Source organism: Lonchura striata, chromosome 20, assembly GCF_050655825.1.
Source record: "Lonchura striata isolate lonStrDom1 chromosome 20, ASM5065582v1, whole genome shotgun sequence".
Lineage (NCBI taxonomy): Eukaryota > Metazoa > Chordata > Aves > Passeriformes > Estrildidae > Lonchura > Lonchura striata.
In genome coordinates, this window is record NC_140722.1 from 5498019 (window position 1) to 5520751 (window position 22733).

Here is a 22733-nt window from a genome sequence, read left to right on the forward strand (position 1 = left end):
AAGCAAATGTGACCCACAGAGACTTCACAGAGCAATTGTTGCTCTGAAGAGCCCATTTCACCTGCTCTCCCCTCCTTGCTTGTTCCCATCAGCATCTCCACTTGGAGCTTCAGCTCCAGGCTCCAATCAAGCGAGCACCCAAATTCCTACAGGTACCATTTTGCAGCAATATGAGCCTAATTGTTTCTAGATTGAATATTTTCATGGGATATCAGTCTCAGTGTTCCTGGAATTAGCATGCTCACTGAAGGATTGAAGATGCTTATCGGGCCCGACAGCTTTAGTGTCAGCGGGATCAGCGGCAGCTCCGCGAATCTTCGCGGGCTGGCGACAATATTTATCTATGCGGAATGGAGACATATGGCCAGAATCATCCGCTCCCTTTCCTCAGTAATTAAAACATCTGGGAGCACAAAAGGGCTGTAAGGATTAAAAAAAAAAAACCAAAAACCTCTCTCTGCTAAATAAAACAGGAGCATGGTGCCTTTACATAATTGCCAAGGCTTTCTCTTGCTGTCGTGGTGGCGTCTCTGGAGGACCAACCTCCTCTAATGTTTTTTGAATGTGTGACGGTCAATAGCAGCACAAACTGAGCTGAGCACAGCCCTCAAACTTTTTATTAATACTGTCCCTTTGTTTTCCAAAGGATGGATTTGAATGCTCCTGAGAGAGATTGAGGATTATTTAAGGAGTAGCAAAAGCATACTGAAGCCATCAACTGTTTTACAGACCATGATTACACAGTGATAGCTTTCTGTGTCTGGAGTATTCTGTAGATATATCTTTGATAAAAACTATTTCACTGAGAGCTTTGAGGTTCAAATTCAGACCAGGGCAGCATGATGACAGCTGTTATCATTTGATGGATATTCAGTACAGTGTGTGAAGCGTGTTTAATACAGTTTTATGTAATTTTCAGAGATTATGTGTCCCAAACACAAAGTCATCTCAAAATGAAGTAATTGTCTAACTTCTTGGCCATTGCGAAATCCCCAGCAGAGCTCTGCGCTCCCAGCCTTGCAGGGCTGGACTTCAGAAGAATCTTATTTTTGATATATGACACTTTTAAATCCTAAAATTTGTCACCTGCAGAGATGGGCAGGCATTTTGAGAGTTACTGTTCTTTTATTGAATACAGGGCACACAAGGTAGTGCTTTGTAGAGACTTTCCATTGTCTTTTTTTTTTTTTTTTTTAATGCAGTAAGACCATAGAATTGTTAAGGTTGGAAAACACCATAAAGATCAACAAGTCTGTCAGCTTAGCAGTGTGATTTGAGTGGAGGTTATTCAGTTTCAAGTGCCTGAATAACATCTCATCTGCATTTTGCTGGAAGTGGTGAATTTACCCAGTATCTCCTGAGGGTAGACTGAGAAACTGAGGCAAAGGGGTGGAATAGAATTGCCCACAAACACATAAAAATCTGTGGCTAAGGTGGAAACTGAATTAAGCTCCTCTGAGGCTCTTCCTATGACAGCTTTTTGTGTTTTGAAACCACAGCTGAGCAGTACCCAGTGCTCCCACCAAGGAACCCAACTAGAGGTTCATAATGAACTTATCTTAAAATCTGTGCAAGTAAAAAACCCACTATCACTGAGGAATGATAGCACAGCCAGTTTCTCTGGAATTGCTTGTTTTTAGACCCTAGTCTGTGATATCTGCACCTGTGTAACACAGCTGGGCCAAGCACAGCCTGGGCTGCTGATGGGGATGAGTGCCATCACCTGCTGCTGGGGCTCACATCCCCTCCCTGACTCCTTCAGAGCAGGAGATTGGTGCTGGCTCCTTGCTTCTTAGGTGTCTTCTGGATTTAAAAACATTCCCAAAAAGTGGAGGTGCTTGGGTGCCTTTCTCTTCCACGCTCTGGCAGTGATAGAGCAGCAGCTTTTGGCATCTGGAGACTCTGCTTTTACAACTGCTCCAAGGTAAGGACTTCTCGGTGGGCAGTTATGGGGCTGCAGTTTGTGAAGGAGCACCTCCTGACTCCAGTTTTTCTTTTGGAAACCTGTATGGGTGCCTAAAGAAACCTCAGCTTGTCACATCTGGTTTGTGTGGAGCAGGAAGAGGTAGGGCCCAGGGTTTGTGAGGTATGTAGGTGATGGGCTTATAGCTTCAATTTTAAGAAGTGCTGTGAAGAAGGACATGGGAGGAAAGGCTGGTTTAGGGAGATGGATAAAATGGAAGCAGAGGTGAGGTGATGAGGAGAAGATTAAGTTCTTTGCAGAGAATTTAGGAAAAAACCATGGAACTGCAGAAGCTGGATGCTGCTGGTGTTTGGCTTGCTCTTCACACTTGCTTGCAGCAGTACCCAAGCAAACCAAATTGGGAGCCATTGGCAGTAATATCCAGATTAATTTTAATATAGTACTGGAAGGCTCTGCAGTGCAGCACCTCTGCACTAATTTAGCTCTTTGTCAATAAAATGAGCTCTTGTGATGTTTTCCAGTAACTGAACTGGCTTCTTGACCCTGCTGGGTCCTGCCGTGCTGCATCGAGCTTGGGCAGCACAGCTTGGCTCACAAGTGAGGCATGTAGGGAGGGAGACTTGGGCAATCTCACTGTCCATATTTCTGATTTGTTGCTTCTCCTCCATGCATCTCATGGCTTCTTTTAGCTGAAGGTAGCTCTCCCTGCAGTATTAGCAGCTATTACATTTTGTAGAATACCCCAGATAATGACAAGTAATCTTTTTCTTAAAGAAAACTTATCCCAGTAGAGGTCTAATCCAATATAACTATATGACAAACAGCTGAAGCCTTGAAAATGTCTTGCTGGCTCAAAGATTCAATTAAATCCACCCCAGTTCTAGGTGTACTTCCTAATTAAAGTATTTGACATCCACACAGACATAAATATTTATGCTTAGCAGAACCTATCCCAAACAGCAAAACAAATTACTCTGACAACATGGAAAACATGAATGCTCTCCATGGCTCTATTATCTGCATGCATAGCTTAAGTTTCAGCAGGTGTCATTTTACAAACCATGGAAGAAGCTGTCAGATGTGTTTGGAAGAAGGCTGACAGGATAAGGGAAAGTGATAGTTTTAGTGGGAATGGAGCAAGAGTTCTGCAAGCAGCATTGTGGGCCCAATTCTGATCTCACTTTTTTAAGCTCAACAATCTGGGCCATATTCTCGAATATTTGATCTTTTATCCTGTCTGGGTGCCACAAGAATCCTGACAGCACATACAAATATGGCAACAGGTCATTTTTACCTAGGGAATTGTGAATATTTTTTGGTGGGTACATGTTGCTGCCTCCTGTGCTCTGGCCAGTAGCCTCAGCCAGATAAGTGTTATGCATCCGTGTTTCCTGATTTCCTAACAAATCCAGAAACCATCCAGTCCCTCATAAATTCCAGTGTTATCAACCCATAATTCCTGCAGCCCCACAGTCTAGTACAGACAAGCACTTAGCAAGATATTTTGGGACTGTGTTTTTCTGCTTGCTTTGGAAGTTGAAGTTACTGGCATGAACAGAGTTCTTAATTTATAGCATTAGTTAAATTTCCCTGGAGACTCAGGATCCTAAACTATCCCAATTCTGTATTTTGGGCCCTATCAAATGGCATAATGAGGGTGGTCATAATTTAACATTCTTTTGGCTGGTGTAAACAAGGGATCTTGGACTTGGAAAGACCCCAGTGTTCAAACAAAAAAATAAATCTCAAAAGAAAGGTTCAGAACCAAGATGCATACAAGATTAGGTGTTTCTGCTTTGTTTACCAGCCTTCATTTAACCCCTAATTTTTGTTTTCCCCTGTGCTTTACTGTTGAAAATGGGATTATAAAAGCAAACCCAAATCTGGGAACATCTCATAGAACAGAACACACTTGCATTTATTTTATTTATTTAGCAACAGACATCTATTTTTAAAGGAGTCAATAATCACTCACATCCTTGCTTCCAAGCAGGAAGAGCACCAGTCATAAATAGTGTAATAGACTTGGTGCCAGGTGAGCATCTGCATATTTCTTCCATTTACCTCCCTTTGTGCTGGTGATGCTCCAGGATTCCAGAAAACTAATTCTGTGCCCATCTTCCCCTCTGCTTCTGCAGTCACTTATGAATTGGCCACCCCTTTATCCATCCCACCTTGGCTGTTCCCTGCAGGAACATCCCAAACTCTTTCTATTCCAAGTAGGATCCAAACCCCCCACGGTGCTGCCAGCTTGGAGCAGGGCAACGGAGAGGCAAGGCAGGGATGCTCCCAGGGAAAACTTCATTTGTGTTGATGCCTTTTCAGGGCTACCTAAAAACAGAGGCCAGACAAAATTAGGAGAATAAAAAGCAGTTATATTTATTGAAGGTCCTTCAGGTACATTTTGGGCAGAGGAAGCCCCCCAGTCCATTTTGGGTGTAGCCCCCTATTTTGGCTGCACCCAAAATGCACCACGGGTTTTCACACTTTTATAAGTTTGGTTCATTTGCATATTGGGGGTTAATCTTCCAATTACAGCTTCAGGTAATGAAGTAATTTACCCCAAGTTTGCTCCCTTCCCAGTTCACTTTTGTTTACATTTCTTGTGGCCTGAGGCAGTGAGGTGTCCTTGATTCCCAGGCCTAGAGAGGAATTGTTGTGTCCAACCAAAATGGGAAAGCAGCAGCTCACACTGTGGAGTTTAAAAGTTATACACTGAAGAATTGCAGGGTTACAAATATATGAAAAGTATAAAAGCTGAAATCCTAAGGCATCAGTGTCCCTTTTCCCCAGACACATTTGAGCACAGCATACAGACCCTGTGGGGTGTTTATCAGGGTGCAGGGTGGAAAAGCTGCCCAGGCTTTTCTAGGAGCTGCTCCTTGGGAGAGCAGCCCAGATTTACACTGCTGGGCTGTGTAGCTGCTTAGTGTTAACATTGCCTCCGTGAGCATTGGGGGAATTGCAGTAAATCTTCCAAGAGCAGAGAGCTGGTTTCATCTTGTTTGACACATTGTTTCCTGATAAGAGCTGCTGGGAAAATACTTCAGTTTTCTTGTCAGACCAAGCTCGCCGAGTTGCCAGGAGAGACTCTGAATCCACAAGGTCCTGAAAAAGAAATTTAAACAGCCACGCTGTGGAGAGAGAGAACAGTGATGTGTGAAATGGCTGAACACCAGGGGCAACTTTCTGAAATACTGATAAATGTAAAAGTATGTGGAAATTTCTCTTTGTCTCTGCCTGACAAAGGAAGGTGAAGCTTTTATTTTTCTCTGTGATTCCTGGTTGCTGTTGTTGGTTCTCCAGTCGTGCCTCCAGGTGGGGCTGAGCTGTTTGATCTTGACTGAAATTTGCAGTAGCCAAAAACTGCAAACAAGGGACTTGTTCACCTGGAGAAACTTTGGAGGGCCAAGGTGACTCAAGTGATGCTGTGTCGTTTAAAGGCAGTAAGAAACAGGACACAAAACCAGTGCAGCAATGTGCTTTGTTTTTCTTATTTTTGGTGGGGGGCTGAGGGGTTTCTGTTCATTTTAGCTTAGTCCCACTGCAAGTCTGTTCCTTATGTTATAGTTTGTGTTCCCATGCATCTCAAGATCTCTCATAATCCCACTGATACTTCTTGGAATCACAGTCTTTATTGCAGAACTTTGTTTTGAAAGTGTGTGTGTGTGTGCGCCAGCAAACACAGAGGCTTCTGTTCTGAAAACTCAAAGCTTGGATAATTCTTGGTCTCTTTTTGTGTGCATAAAGTTAAGCATTGCTCTAGTTTTTGGTGGAAAGCCTGCACTAAAATTTTATGCCAACCTATGTTGCAACCCACAGCCTGTGCATGGGCTCAACAGAATTTGATGGCTGGTTTTTGACTGAAGTTTTTTCAGACTCAGAAATTCAAGGGCTGCAAGCTCAGATAAAAGTAAACAGACTTTCCATGAACCACAGTGAACTGAAGCCATTATTCTCAGAAGAACTTACACTAAGTGGTGTTCAGCCCTGAACTGCATTGACTCCAGCAGAGAGGGAGAATTTGCTGTAAAACAATTGTGGATGTTTATTTTTGGCATCTCTGAAAATCCAGCCATGGGCATATGTGTGTAGTGAGGATTTATTTGCCACCTGAGCTGCAAAGGATATTCTGTGTATCCAGCACAAGAAAGAAATTAAAACATGACCGTGGAGAGGGATATGATTTTATCATCATATCTGTGTGAAGTAGGAAATACTTCTTCATGCCCTGTGAACATTTCTTTTCAATCTGAGTTTCTAGTTGCAAGAAAGGATAAACACTTTTGAAAGAGCACACTCATGACAGACACACACAGTGACAAACTTTTAAAAAATACATGTCCCTAATTTTCTAAGCAGCTGTTTAAAACTAGATACATGTCAAAAATTACCTTAGTGATGTCAGCTCAGCCTTTTGCATTTTTCACTACCTGTCCCTGGGCAAATTCTGATCCACCACCCTGCACAATCAGAGATGTGTTTCTTCTACAAATTAAAGTAGTTAAGCAAAATGGGAGCTTGAAGAGAAAAGTTTATAAATTAGCTATGAAGTTCTGTAAACATGTTTGCTGCCTTTACTGCCTTTTTCTTTTTTCTTTTTTTTTTTTTAAGACTTAATTGCAGCTCTAAATGTTTAATTCAGAGATTTCAGCAGCAGACAGAGCTAAGGGTTCTGATGGGGCTGCTGCAGAACAGCCTCCTGTCTGTCAAATGGACTGTGCTACCAGAAAAAACAACCCAGATTCCCCAAAAGACATCTGTGTCAAATTGATGATGAGCTTGACTGGCATCTTAGAAAGATCTTGAGATGGCAAGATTAACCCTCAAATGGCCTGGGAGGCAAAGGGCATGGCATTTGAAAAGAGGGCCTCACACAGGACTTGGCAGGTGGAAAAACCTGCAAGACTCAGCTAAATGCAAGTCTTCTTCAGAAATTAAACTTTGGAACTGGGGGAGGGTATGCAGGTGATGCTCTTGGCTCCCCCTGGTTTTCCTTGGAGTGGCACAAGTTTTTAGGATGTATTTTCTATGGAAATAGCCCCTGTGCAGTGCTTCATGGAAGTTACAGCCTGTGAAATGTTTTTCAGGCAATATGTTGGGAAGTCTCAAGCACAGAACACTAAAATATGCTGAGCTGGAAGGGACTCACAAGGATCATCAGGTCCTGGCTAGCCACAGGACAACACCAAAAATCTCACCCTGTCCCTGAGGGCATCATCCAAACATTGCTGGAGCTCTGGCCACCTTGGGGCTGTGACCACCACCCCCTGGGGGAGGAATCTTTTCCTACCATCCAACCAAACCTGTGCCATTCTCTTGGGTCCTGTCCCTGGTCACAGAGAGCAGAGATCAAAGCTGCCTCTTGGGAGGAGCTGCAGACCCTGTTGAGGTCTGACTTCAGTCTGCTCTGGCCTCAGCTACTTCTTGGATGGCTTCCCCTTTGAACCCTTCATGTCTTAGTGTTTCTCCTTTGAGCACTCTTCAGTAAATTTTTACCTTTCTTACACTGTGATGCCCAAAACTGCACCCAGGACTCCAGGTAAGGCAGCACCAGCACATCCTCCTGCTTTTCTCCAGGCTGGAGAAATCCATCACAGCTGGCTATTGGTGCTGCTCTGGTGCCACCAGATACTAATGAGCCGCCTTAAAAATTCAACAGAAGCTCCTTAATGTTTCCCTGAAGGAAAATAAAGAACGTGAAAGACCCCGACAGTTGCCCTGATAGTAAAGGGAGAGCTGTTGCCTGTGTTTGAGTTGCTGTGCTTGTGTAGTGTCAGCAGTGTGACTCCTGGAATGGAAGGAGCCAGTTCCTCCACTGGTGTGTACTGGTGGGTCTCTGCTGCTGTCACTGGAGCAAGAGTTATTTACACCAGAGGAAGAGCTGACCTTCATAAATTGTAAATAGTCCTTGACAGGAATATGTGCTCATGGCCTTGTCAGCTCTCAGAGGTTTTGTCACTGTTGGTCTACTGGTAAATGTACTGGCAGGCTTCCTCCAGCAGAGCCAGCAAAATCTTGTCCTTCCTGGCCTCGTAGTCCAACATCTCCTACTGCAGTAAGAAACCTAAAGGGCCACATCTGACCCAAAGTGAGTTCTGCTCCTGTGATTGCATCCACGGCACAGTGATGTTCATTGGAAACTCTGTGTCCCTGGATTTCTCAGTGTTTGGGTTCTTAGCAAAATTGTGCAGTGTAGGTATGATTTGATGTCTGTAATAACTCCACCACTGGAAGTAATTGACTGTCTCAGTGAATTTAGCTTTTTTTCCCAAGGCCTGCCAGTGTTTCTAGAGCTGTGGAAAAGAAACCAGCAAAAAATCAAACTCGCATTTTGGTCATAAGGAGATAATCGTATGTCTTTTGAACATTATTTTTAGGTCCCATAAAAATATAAGCTAAGGCAAAGATTTGGGGTTTTCTCTCATGATAGTCACTGGGCTCAGTTTAGAAATAGTCTTTGGAAACCAAATGTAAATTTTGTGCAAGTCTTATGTTGCTTGTGGTGTTATGACAGCATTAGAGCCCCCTGTGCTTCCCCTGTTTCTTGGGAATTAATCAAAATGTGCCTGACATTTTCTAAGGATCAAAATAGATATTTAATAGTGGATAAATACTGAGATTGTTTTATTCCTAAAAATGAGCAATAAATTGCCTAGAAACAGTTGCTGAGAATGTAAAAATTATTTAATACCTATTAGGCAGAAGCTGATGGACCTCAAGGCACTTTATTAACAAGGAACACGGCTCCCATGTAGTGTTGTGATTGATACGAGTGTCTCCATGTACAGATGTGAAATACTAATGCAGGCTTCAGGAGAAGAGTTAGAGCTCTCCTGGGGGTTTATCACATTGCTCCAGACTGGGGAGAAGCAGAAGTTAACAGTGAGTTGTGAAGGCTCTTGCAGGTTTTCTCACCTGCTGTATGTACCCATTTAAGAAACAAGAGGTTTGCTGAAGAGGAAATGGCCTCTGAAAATATGAATTTTTATGAAAAAAATGCATTTGGAAAATTTTGAGGATGAATGAAGACCAAATGGGAGCTTCTCAGAGTAGAAATCCCTTAGGTTTACAAGTTTCTTTTGGGGCTGCAGGAGGAGATCAGGTGCAAACAGAACTGGAAGCTGTAAATTGGGCTGGCAGGGGCAGCTCTGCAGCCTTCAGAGAGCCCTTCTGACAGTGGGGATGGTGCTCGGGAGAATCCTGGCTGTGATGGAGAACCAGGGGCTGAGCAGCAGCCATTTCAGAGAAATGCTTCCCCTGGCATCATAAACACAGGTGACCAGGGTATTCTCCTCTGTGTGAGGACATCCAGCAGCTCTGGGTTTGTGGGTCATTAATATCTCCAAGTTCTAAACTGCACAGACCAGAGTGGTTTACCGCAAGTGAATTAGATCAATTAATTTCCAACCCAAACCTAATGGGCATTTTAGAAAAGGATTTAATGTCTCATTTACTCTCTACAGTTATCTTGTTAAATCCCAATTAAGTATCTAAATATTTCTTACAACCTTAATGAATTACAATATAATAAGTAAGAAATGATCACTAGTTTTTGCTAACATGCTGAAGTCTGCTGTTAACTTGAGGAAGTGAACATTAAGTTTTCTTAGGACAGTTGTTCGTGCCAGTGAAAGAATTATTTTTAATAACACTGTGATTTTAAAGTAATATAACTGGTAGACTACAGTCTCTTTTTTTCTTTTATTTTGGTCCAGTAGGATAATGTCAACAAGAAAAAGTTGAGATTGCCCTTTAAAGGTCACATGTTTGAAAAAGTTTTTAAACTTATTTTTTTCCCTAAATTTTGCAAATACTTCAATTTCTTCCAATTAGTTGGTGATGCAATTAACCTCATTTTCACATGCAGTTGCACAGCTAAACTGAAAATCTGGCCCCACATTTTCAAACTGATGAAACTATTATTGTGGAATTTCAGAGCACAGTAGCACAAGTATATTTTTCCAAGTGTATTTGGTGTCCTTTAAAAACATCTGTGACTTTTTTTTTTTTTTTTATTATTATTATTTGCATGAACCACAACAGAATACATATGAGTACACAGGTACAAACAAAATACTTGGAGGTGATTTCCCCCCCACTTATATTTGGGCTCCATCCTTTCTATTATTTGAGAACCATATGCAAACATCAAGGAGGTGATTTTTAATCAAGCCTTTTTTATCCTCGAAGAGGAAGAAAGCTCATTCTGTGGGACAAACTGGGTTATGTCAAGGTGAGAGGTGCATAAAGCTGCAAAATTGTGCAGACAGGGTGTCCTAGGTTATAATATTGGGATGTATTCCATTGCCACCTCGAGCTGCAATCCCTTTCCTTCCTTAGTGACTCAGAGATCAGTCCCTCCAGGAGGACCTGTTCTTTTAGCCACAGGACTGATAAGATCACAGAACTCTATTGTGAGATGCTCCGCCCAGAGGGAGGAGCCAAACGATGCCATCAAGGATGTAAGCAGGGTTGTGCAGACAGCAAGGAGATCCCCTCTTCCAAGAGGAACAGCTGAGACCTTCTCTACACAAAAAAAAACTACATCAGTCTACAAGACCACTGCTTAGACAAAAGCATATCTGCTACCACCGCCCCAGCCAGCATCAGGTTATATCTCTATCAGTAGATCTTCTTTTGTACTATTATTTATATTTAGTTCTTTATTCCCTTTTTCCTAATAAATTGTATTTCTGACTTAAAGCCTCTCACTAATTTTGCTTTTCAAACCAAGACACAGGGTCAGGTGGGCTGAGGCAAAGGACAGGACCTCCCCAAGCCTGTGAGTAACCCCTGGAATGAAACCTGGGCTGCACAGATTGCATGATGATGATGATGCTGTTGGGTTCTGGTCCTATTGCAGTGAAAGATCTTTCACTCCTCTGAGCCTTGGTCCTTTTGGTGAAGTGAGTGTGAATAAATTAACTTTATAAAACCAGAAGGGACGTTCTCCCTGCAATAGTTGAGGAGCCTCAGGTTCCAGCTGAGTGCTGTGGCTGGCGCTGGGGTTTTGAAGAGTGGCTGAGTCTCCTGGGTTGTGTGGAGCTGTGCCTTGCAGCCATGCCCACAGCTCTCTGTTCCTACAGCAGAGCTGTTACCAAAGCTGGCTTGTGGCTTTTTGTGCTTTGTTTCCAGATTAGGGGCTCTTAGGAGTATTCTGTAGGTATTGTTTCTAAGCAGTGTCTCTGTGCATTGTATTAAAGAGAATGCAAAGGGATTTCATCTCCTATGCTGTAGTAAAGAGAATACAAAGGTATTTTCAGAGTCTCTTTCCTTTGAGCATTGTCCTCCTACTTATGACAGCAAATTAGTTTATTCTTAAAAGGAGGAAAATAGAAAAAGCAGCACACAAGCACTCAAACTGTGCAGCTCCCTAAGTGCTTTTTTCCAATTTATGAAACAAACAAAACAAAAAAAATTCCCTCCGAAGTTAAACTAATATGAAACAGCCCCAGCATTTGAACTTGTCGCACGAAGCTGGTTTAAATTTTAATGTGAGCTCTGGAGTAGATTTGTGTAAGGCAAGGTAAAGCAAGTCCCATGAAATATTGATTCTGTACATTTTCTTATGAATTTTTATACTCCAATTTAGTAAATTTTTCATCTCGCCTGCACTTAGAGGTTGCCTATAAAGTCGTTACTACCAATTGTATTAACTGTTGTAAATAAATCATCTTGGTTTGGGCTATTTGTATGAACATGGGCCGACAGGGCCCGGTTTTGTTTGAGCTGTGGCATGTTATGGCCTTAGTCTGAAAGGGCTAAAAAGGGATTATCAAAATTTAAAATCCGTCATGGCACAGTGGCAGAGCTGCAAAGCCCAGGAGCATCTGTCAGAGGCAGGAATCTTCCTTCTGTATGTCCCACCTGGATCAGACAAAGCAGCAGGGAGGGGTCTCCAACAGGAAGGTTGTTTTCTGTTTTATGTCAGGAGAAAATGAGGTGGGAGTGGTGGCATTGCCACCTGTGTCCTTATACCTGCAGGTCGCTCCATTGAAGAGAAGAATAAAAACAATAAATGTTTGCAATGCTTAGGTATAACTTGACTTGGCAAAGTGTTTTCTTTAAAATGCCACCTGCAAAGGGACACCAGAACAACAGATTTGAGGGAAATCGGCAACTAAAAATTTTTACTTTGGCAGTTTCAAGCCTCTAAATCCAGTTGTCTCTCTACCCAGAGCTTCATCTTGAGTTCTGATCTCTTCCATCAAACCTAGCTTAGATGTTCACACTGCCTCCTCATCTCTAATTTTAACATATTAAGTGGGTAGGTAGGCAAGATTGTTCTACTTTGTGTCTCTGTATGAAACCCAGGTTTTCTGATGCCTTTCCTTTTAAAATAATATTTTCCAAACGTTACATAACATTCAGCTGAATAAGCTTAATGATTTCTTTTCTATGAGCTATTCCACTGGTGAGTTTGGCTGCTTACAGAAACACAGCATGAGAGCTTCAAGGTGATTAAATGATCTCATTATTAATTTTGAACTGTATTGAAAATAATGCATTTTATTGTTTTTAACTTGGTTTTCAATGCTGCTTTTCTGTTGAAACTCTGCCTCAGAGAATTTCAGCAACACTCTGAGCTGAAGGCTGGTCGTATCTGGACTCTGCTGTAGATACAAGTGCAGGCTGTGAGCTATTAATGTCATTGCAGCTCTTTGAGTCATAAATGTCAGCAATCATTTGATGAGGGCCTGACTTGAAGCAAGTTTTTGTATGTGCTTGTACCCTGTAGTCTTGAGAGGTGCTTCAATATCTCCTTAAAGCTGGAGTCTATGCTTCAGTGTTCTGAAGATGGATGACATGAACGTGGCTTGCTGTGGTGGATGTATAAATAAGAACAGATGGTTTTTCCAGATTCTAGTTAATGGCAATTAAACTCTAATTTGTTATTTTATACAGAACAAATTGCTATTAAATTTCTGGCTTTGTAAATACTCTGAAACAATGCATTTTGAGATATTGTCATGAATGTTTGGGCTATTTTGTGATAAACCCAAACAAATTATTTTGTTATTTTTTGATAACAAAACATACCAGGTGCACTTCTGATTTTGGTTGTCTATGTGTAACTTTCCAAACATTTTCTACTTTACCTACCTTTAAAGAAAAATTATAAGCTTATTTTCACAGTAGCCCTAAGCATAACATTTTTCACAAAACAAACCTGTTAATAACAAGAAATTTAGTAAGTGTTTGGAGATAACAGCAAAACAGTTCATAACTGAAATTCACTCAAAGTGTGCAAATAATCCTCTTACTTGTCCTCCTGTATCCAAGCTGAGTCCTGCTCAGAAACCAGCTGTGCTCTGTTGGTTTATGTGTTGCTTGTAGGTTGGGTTCTTAGTTAAAGTTTTGGGGTTTTTTTGTTTTGTTTTGTTTTGTTTTTGTTTTGTTTGGTTTTTTTTTGTTTGGTTTTTTTTTTTTTTAATTCAGAATATCAATAGTATCCAAGGAAAAACTCGAATGTTTTTCCAGAGGAGCAGCATCTCAGTAGTTAAAAGGCTCTCTGTAATAATCACCTCCTATTCCGTTGAGTTTGCCCTCCTTGGCTGGAGCTGACCTTTCAGCTGTCTGTATATCCTGAGTGTTTGTGTAAACAGCCAAGGATCCCGTTAATTGCAGAGCCTTCCTCCCATTCAGCAGAGCCATGTCCGACCTCCTCTGATGGCCAGGGCGATAGGAGAAGCCACTGGGAGACAGGAAGGAGCTCGCAGGGAGGGAGGGAGGAGGCAGTGGGAGCCTGCCCTGCACTGGGGAAAAGTGAACCAGAGCAGGGGCACAGGCAGCACCTTGGTCTTTGGAAGCTGTGGGAGGCAGTCCTGGGATTACAGAGCTGAATTCTTCTATTTTGGGGTTACCAGGGTCGTAGCACTGACATGTTTGGCCCCAGAAGTCCTCACCAAACATTGGTGTTGGGGTTTGTGTCATATTCCCCGATCTGTACTGGGGAGAGCACTGACTGATGTGCTAAGAACCAATCCAAACATTTTCTCCAAACTTAGAGCCACTCCCTGAATCTTAGGGGAGTTAAAAAATCAAGCCAACCCCCTTGCGTTGCTGCTTTTCCCCACACAGCTCTCGCTGAGTCTGTAGTTTCTTCCCTTCAGTCATGGCTCTCACTGATGTGGGACCTGCCTTTCCCTGGCACAGCATTTGTGGGACTTTGTGCTCTCAGGAAGAGAGCAGAGCTCGAGCTCAGGTGTCTTTTCTCAAGGGACATAGGATTTTTGTGTAGCAATAAATGGAATATCACTACAGAAAGCACGTGAGATTGACAGCAAATCGTGAAAGGGTCAACGTCTACATTGCCTTGATGTAGAGTGTCAAGACTGGGAAGGAAAATGAATTGTAGAAAAAAACAAGTTTTTCCTTTGTGTGTTTATTTTTACAACCCTGATTAGTGTTGGCTATTCTAATTTTCTATGCTAATTGGCCTCATTGTAGATATGATGTAGGAATGATGGTGATGTGTTTTGCTGGTTTGGGTTGGATGGCAGCCCTGCTGGGGCTATAAAATTTGGAAACTCTCAGATGTCACTCTTCCTCTGCAAACCTGCATATTATTGATTCATTTAGTTTCAAAGATGCAAGAAAAATCCTGCTGGTTGATTGGAACTGACAAAGTGTAACTCAATCAGTTATATATGAAAGACTTTTGAGGGCAGCTAGAAACCAATGTTACATTAAGTTCAGATATTTAGACTTCATATATGGCAAATGCCATATATTTAAATTTTAGAAGCTATTGGGTCATCATAGTGTTCTCAACCAAAAAAAAAAATCTTTCTTTTAAATAGCTGCTAAATGGAATGTTCTCAAATTCTCTATGTGGAGCAAATAAGATGTAGACACAGCTAACTGATATCAGGGAAGGTAGGATGGTTGAATACAGAAAGAACATCCTGCATGTTTCTAGTTGAATTTTTAACCAATGGATACACAGGGTTGTCCTCTTGGCTGTGATTTTGCCCAGTATGGTAAAACAAAATTGCTCTGGTAGATGAAGCTGAGGGCCAGCCCTGTGCTCACACAGGCACTCTTGTTAAAACATCAGCTAAACCTTCCAATAGCTACATATGGTACCGCTGGTATTTCTACTGTTTTTTAATCAATTGAACAAGTAAAAGCTCAGAAAACTCTTTCGATAGAAAAATGTCTGATTTTAAAATATTCTGTCCATTTATTCACCTGAGATACAACTGGAAGCATGGGTAGCAGACTAGTGGTTTGTGTGTTGAAATGAAATAATGATCATATTAGATATAAACTCCTAATGGAGGCATCAGTTTTGGTGTATATTGGCTTATTTGCTGAGTTGCCTTAACTCCTCATAACTCACCCTGAATAGACTCAAATGTCAGGTGCTAGAAAGTTCAGCAGGGAGCAAGGTCAGACTCAAGGGCCCAGCATTTTCAAAGACAGGAGCAGATTAAATTCACCCTTCAACCCTCTCTTCTGAGAATCTGCCACTCCTGTAAACCCGTTTTAACTGTAGTACCCAAAAGTCTGACAAACAGAAACCAGGAACATTTCAGTGTGTATTTCTCCCAGAAGCAGGCAGTGTCAAGAAAGGCAATTTTGTTAGATGACTGCATTAGCCTTGAACTTTCCAGGCAGATCTAAATGAAGAGGAGGAGTTTATCCTGGCTTCTAGGAACTGATGGGAGCCCTGTGGGGTGTAGGTTCAAATTTTTAAATGTTCACATAAAATCAGATAGTGGTGTCCGCCCCCTCAAAAGCTCCACGGGTGGAGAAGGAAAGAACATACCAGTAAAGCACATGCAATCCTTCAGAGTTCATTATACAGCAAGTGTGTTTCAAAGGACCTTGAGAGCATGTTTCCAAGGGAGGGGTAAGGTCGATGCATGGATGGGAGAAGCCAATTGAAATCAATGGGAATTGATTTAGAGTCCGGGGGCACTGTGTTAAAATCTCCAGTCTTACGATACACCTTCATGAATATTAACGGCAGCGGGATCAATACGCAGCTGATTTTCAGATGTACAGCTGGCTCCTTTTCGTCTGTAGATTAAAGACATGGCAATCTTTTTTTCTTTGGATACGACTGAGAATTCCAAAAAAATTACTTCTCACTTTAGATCCTGTTCTCCAGGGCTGTTTGACAATGTTTACAATATTTCCCTACTTTTTAAGGATGCATTTCCCCGGTGACGTTTATCTCCGGTGTCTGTTTCAAGGATTTAATCTAAATAAAGAGAGGACTGAGGTGGCTTTTTCGTGTGCTTTGGAGCGCAGGGCTTTGGGGTGGCCGGGTGCCTGCCCTCCTGCAGGCTGCCTGCCAGCAGATGGCTGCCGCTCTCTGATGGAAGCGAGCGCTCCAGTGCGCATCTTACCCCGTGCTCCGCAGAAAATCACTGCAAAGCTCTCTGCCCGTCTAATCCCTGACAGCTCTGCCTCCAGAGCTGTGCTCCCACAGCCTGCGAGCCCAAAGGACTGCTGCAATCCACGTGGAAGAGCCCTGCGGGGCTCACAGAGGAAAGCCGTGATGCTGCTGTGAGCGTGGTGCATCATCTGAGCGAGCCCTCCTCGCTCTGAGACTGAAATCAGACTTTTTCAAGTCTCCTTTTCTCTCCCTTAACAAAGGATGCAGGTTATTTGAAACATCCTGAACGTTTTTGTTTGTTTTTTTTTTTTTGAAAGTGCAGGTCAGGATCCAGATTTGGCAGCTTGTCCTGACTTCCTAAAGGAGCTGTGCAAATGTCCCAGGCCCAAGCAACTGAAATTCTGGGAACATTTTGGATTTCTCTTTACAGCAGACAGAGATTGCCATGTTCAGGCAGCTTAATGACACAGAACAATGCTCAGGCTTCTATATACATTACAAAATACTTATAGAAACTGAGTATGTCTCAGGGCTTATGCATGTAATGCTTTTCCCTGTGATTTCTTTAGGTAGTATCTGGCAAAATGCATATAATTGAAAATATGCTTGTTTTATTCTGGTTTTGTCACTATGGCTGGTGATAAAGATGTAGACAATGCAAGATATGCACATTATCTCTGGCATCAGATACTGGAGGAAGTTACTGGGATTCCTCAGGGACTCTGGGTATGCTAAAGGTGGTCTTGGAATGTGAAGACCAGTGCCAGCCAGGGTTTTGCTGTGTCCTTATCCTGCTGAACTGTTCCTGGTTGTTCCAAAAGTCACAAAGTTACTGACAAAATCACCTGAATTCTGGTGGTCACTTGCACTTGTAAAGGCATTGCTATGTTTGCATGTTGTGTTTGTTTTGCATTTAAGAGAGTTCGGGTTTTGAGACACTTTGCTTATATCAGTTTTTCAATGAATTCTGCAAAACTGGATTCTGAGACCTGAGCTGATGCCCGTGATGGGAAAAAAAAAAAAGCTTGAAAAATTAGGAAAAAAGCTAAAAAGTGGTTTCTGTGAGTTTGATAAAGGTCCATGTAGCGGTGCTGCAGTGGCTCTCAGAACAGCTTTTGAAAAATAGAAATGGTGTGGAAGAAGGCAATGGGAACAATGTAATACAAAATGGGGTAAACTTTGAGACTTTGTCTTTCTATACATTATTCATCACAGCTCGTGAAAGGCGACTTGGCTTCCCTTGTGTTTTTGACGGCCAATTGGAAATGTGAAAATGTTTGTAACTTCTATTGTGTTTTTTTCTAATTAGACAAGACAAATAGTTTATGAAGAGCAAGGACAGAATTAATCATGGGCTCTTGCTCATCACAGCTGTGCTCTGAATGCCTGACAGAGCCACTTTATGGCATATAATTCAACATATAGAATAAATGTAGTACAAAGGACAGAGTTTGGAAAGCATTTGCAGTGGTGATCACGTTGTTTTGCAAAGTCCTGAGCATATCTGATTACAATTGAACTGAATGGGAGCTGTGAGATGCTTTGGAAAGTGAAATCCTCGCTGGCATTTCCAAAGAGGAGATCTGAATCTGGATTACAGCTTTTTGTGCAATTTGGATATAATTTCCATGTCTAATTTGGTGGGTGCATAAATGTATTGAGTGTTTTCTGCAGGCAGTTGGTTACCTAAGCATCCAGCTCTCCCTTTGGGTTTAAAAGCAGAGAAATCAGGAGGTTCAGGTTGTACTTTCATGTAACATGATTAAAGTCTTCCCTCTATGTCAATCTGAGGATTAGAAGCTGTATTTGTATTCCATATGAACGATGTGTGTGTTTTTCTGACTGATCTGTTGCCAGTAGCAATTGTAATTAATGCTTCTTATGAACTTCAGAGTGTATGCAACTTAGTATATTAGCTTTTTAATGAAATATCAACTTGTTATTGCTCTTCAACTCTTTTTCTTTCATCTTAGAATGAATCTGACAGATTTTCGATGTTCTATTTTGATATTAAAAGCCCTCTCCTATTTTACCTTAGTGACTATCCACTGTACATAACATTACCTCTTGCATTGTATGAGTAGTTTAGCTTTACAGGGTGCAGCTGAAGTGGCTTCTCAGCTTTTTACCTGAGTCAGACTTCAAAAATGATCTGTGATTATTTTCACCTGGACATTTGTCTGCCTTGTACCTACTTTCACTGAGTAACTGACCTACAAGCCCAAATTGTGTCTAGATGTGCAAAATCAATTAATTTACATATTTAAGTAGCTGTGTCCACACTTTTAAGGTCTGTTTTAAGTCACTTGGAGCGTGCTCCTGACAGGCAGAAGTGTGAGTCTGTGTTAGTGCATAAAATGCCTAGCAGAAAAGGAAGGGGTTTATTCTCTATCACAATATAATTATATTGCAGTGATGTCTTTAAATTTCAGACTAATGTAAAAAAACTGAATTGGATGAAAGTGTGGCTTGCTTGGCTCTCAGTTCATCTCTTGCTAGACCAAGATGTTCACAGGTTTCCATTTGATTCATCGGTGTTTGTATATAGTATGCTAAAACACCTGACTTAAACTCTGCCAGCTCTGGCTGGAAATACTGGAAGCATTGCAACTACATAGATTAAAGTTTCAGAGAGGTGAGATAAGTGTCTGATCATGGAGGTGCCTTGTGGAAACAAACCTTTCAAAATCGGCCACAGCTGTCCCTTGTCACTTGCTGTGAGCAGGTTGTGGCTCTTAGATCCAACATACTTTTGATTATCAGTTTTTAAAACACTGCTTTTCATGGGGTGGAAGAGGAATCTTGGTTTGCTGATTTGTGTTACAAGTAGACAGGTTTCCAATGTGCTTATCTCAGTTTCTGATATCTCACACTGGTGTTTAAAATTTGGCAAAGTTGAGATCCCCGCAGTAAGAGATGATGGAAAGCAAACCCACTGTTCCTTATTGGTGTTTGATACTTATTTCAGTACAGCAATTCAAAGTTTCACTGGGTTCAGAAGTGCCAAACCAGCATATTTAGTACTCCTCAAAACACAAAAAAAATCAGCTTCTGGAAGTGAAGAACATCTGCATCTAAAACACACCAATTAGCAAGAAGACACGAGTGATGCTAACGCGCTTGCTCTATTTTTGGTCACTGTTTACGTGATCAGGAAAGAAGCAGAGAATATTATGGCTCTGATTAACTCTTCTCATTCCCTTTTAAAAGCATTTCTTCTTTTTTTTCACCAGTGAAAGGTTGGTGAACAAAGCAAGTCCATGGTATATAAATATGGCTGGAATCAAGCAAATATATTACCATGGGCAGTTTATTTAATACATTTACTAAATAGTCTGCAGCCTACTGAATGTGATGCACTGTATCTTGCTATACAGAAGGCAAAAAAAGGCCTATATATTTAAACAATTCGTATTTGTATAGCTAAAGCTTGAATTTTCACATCTCCAATTTTTATTTTGCTTTGAGTCCAGTCATGTCACTTGACATTGTCTTTTCATGTTTTCAGGATTGTCCTGAGTTAGTGTTTAGTTTTAGCACAAGTAAACATAATAAAATGGCAGATCCTGGTACCTTCAGCTCTACCAGTGTATTATTAATAATAAGATTTTCAGACCATTAATATTGGTATGAAACTCTGCTGGCAGAAGAAATCTTAGTAGATTTCTAAGTTCACTGCCAGATAACAGAGATGTGAAGTTGTTGTGTTTTAAGCATGGCTTTCTTTTTAATGTGTTTTGTTTTTTTTTTTGTTTAGTTGGGAACTTTTTTAGTAATATTTTTTATAAAATTGTCTTTTTCCAAAATCACTTACTGAAAAGTCTGTTGAGAACATCCTTCAGACTACAGGGAAACATAAATTTGTAATACATTGTAAAGTTTTAGTTCATCCTTCTGCAAATTATTTCACAACCACCAAAGTACAGCAGAAGGGGCAGTTTTACATGAATCAAGAAGATTTTGCCTTTTGCATAACCAGGTCTGAGCCCTCACTAAGGACATAACAGGCAATCATATCAATGCTGATAACAGGCAGGCACTTCAACTGGAAGTTGAATTTGGTTCCCAGTGCACATTACAGTACAAAGTAATCCAGGCTCTTGGGGTTTATGTGAAATGTGTTGCAAGTTGTTCAAGGCTTAGCTTGGGAGCTTGTGTGACTTCTCAGGCACGTGCAGAATGTGAATCTCTTGGCTCCATTTGCTCTTTTACTTCCTTCCAGAGCTCAGGTGTTGTCCATGCCTGATACCAAGTGAGTGCCATTCATCCCTGGTGGCTTCAGCCCCTTGTTACTGAAGGCAAAACTCCCCATGGATTCTGTAATTTTTCAGACAAAGCCATTAGCAGCTCTGCACCTGTCAGAGTTGCCATACCTTAATGGCTTTGAAGCTGATTTACAAATACTTTAGTGCTGTATTATCTCAAATGTTTAGCAATTTTCCTGGTCCTGTCAGGTAAAACAAACTCAGGTGTTAATTATTGTTATTCCAAGTGTAGCATATGGAGAAATGAAAAATGTCTTGCAGGTACAGCAATAAAACAAAATCCTAATTAGTCTTTGGGTAAAACTGACATCAAAAGAGGGCACTAGTCCTCCACTGAACCCAGGTGTGGTGTGTTCCCAGGTTTCCCTCTCTGTGAGTGTGGAGTGCTGGTGATAGATGAGTTATCTTTTTGGAGCGGAGCAAAATCTGTGTTTATTTGTATTTGTAATTTCAGTGGAATCCTTCCAGTGCTATTTATGAGACCTTGAATAGACTGTGAGATGAGGAACAGGAAAGCTCAGTGCAGAACAGCAGTAGCCTCTATTTTAATCCTTCAGATGTGGAATCCAGCAATAGTCGTGGTGCTGGTGGTGTAATAGAAGTGACCTTTTAAAAGGATCACTTAATTTACATAAAACTACCCAGAACAGGGCAACAGGCACCATCAAACTGCTTTTTCTAACCAAGAGTGGTGCAAGAGTGGGGTGGGCTGCAGAGACCTCCATGGTGCTTTCACAGGCTCTGACAGAGTCCACTGAAATGAATGAGGACATGCCTTCAGAGCTAAATTGTGGTGACTTTACTGGGTTTGGGGCCTTGCTCAGGTAGCTCACAGCATCTTTTTCTGTGCTGCTTACAGCAGGTCCCTCAGTACCTCAAAACTGCATTGTTTTAGCCAGCAAGAATTACAGATGGTGACTGGCCCCAGTATGGGGAAAAACTTAAAAATAGAAAAAAAAAAATCAGCCTTTTTTTCATGGTGATTGTTCAAGGCCCATGGTTGTTCTGGTATTTTTTTTTTTTTTTGGCTGTGTATCTTCCCTCAGGAAAGCAGATGGATAAGTCTGCAGAGCACTGGAAAAGGACTGCAGTTTGAGAGTTTAAACCCAGTTCAGCTGAAATAATGGGAGCCAATGCCTTTTTCACCAGTCTCCAAACTGGGCTCAAATGGATCTGCTGCAATCACATTGCTGCCACTGTTCCACAGAGCAGCTGAAGCTCTGAAATGGTTCAGCTTTGGTGTGAACTGAGCATCCTGAGAAACAAGAGTGCTTTGGTGGCTGGCAAGTGAGGTCCTGCATTTATATATCAAATATAATCTTGTTCCTGCTACTTCCTTTGTTCCTTCACTTCAGCTTTGACTTTAAATTGCAGTATATTTTCTAGAGATACCCAACAAGACCATGAAAGGATCCTACACATACTAGTTATTCCAGCTACAAATAAAAATAATAGAAAAAAATAAAATCACAGGTTTTAAAACTGTCATTTTATGATTTTATAATTTAAACAACAGGCATTTTTCAATATTACAGATGCCTTGAAATTAAGTAATATACTCAATGTTTACCCTAGAGCTTTTTAGGTTTCTCACTTTAGTGCATTTGGTGACCAGGAGGCTCTATTTATATTTTAATTTGTGTATCTATGGTGTTGTCTTAGTTTCAGCTGAGGGAGGTATTTTCTTCCCAGCAGCTGGCAGAGTGCTGGGGTTTGGATTTGGGATGAGAAGTGTTTGGTGCTGAGGTGTTGCCGAGTTGTGCTTGTACAAACTCAAGAACTTTTCAGCTTCTCACGCTGCTCTGCCAGCGAGGGGATGGGGGGCACAAGAAGCTGGGAGGGGACACTGTTGGGACAGCTGACCAAAGGCTGTCCAGGCCAGGATTTTGTGGTTAATCTATAAACAGGGAGAGGTGGCCACTGCTCAGGGACCAGCTGGGGAGTGGCGAGCAATTGCACCGTGCATCACTTCTTTTGTATATTCTTTTGTCATTCTAGTATTATTTTTCCTTCCTTTCCTGTCCTATTAAACTGTCTTTATCTCACCCCACCTTATTTTTTTGGATTTTCTCCTCCATCCCGCTGGGAGTGAGGGAGTGAGCAGCTGTGGGGTGTTCCACTGCCTGCCCAGTTAAACCACAGCCGTTGCTAAAGCTTCAGTGGGAACACTGAGAACCTCTGGCTTAAACTC

At 41.5% G+C, this 22733-nt stretch overlaps 1 long non-coding RNA gene across 3 annotated transcripts in view; it reads left to right on the top strand.

The window, feature by feature from the left end:
• The window catches only part of LOC146765711 (uncharacterized), a 335663-nt gene that overhangs the window by 104154 nt on the left and 208776 nt on the right, over positions 1–22733 (top strand). For all 3 annotated transcript variants that reach the window (XR_014949631.1, XR_014949630.1, XR_014949632.1), the window contains one exon: positions 1–22733. This exon is cut by the window's left edge; it is cut by the window's right edge and continues 45608 nt beyond it. This is a non-coding gene — a long non-coding RNA (uncharacterized LOC146765711).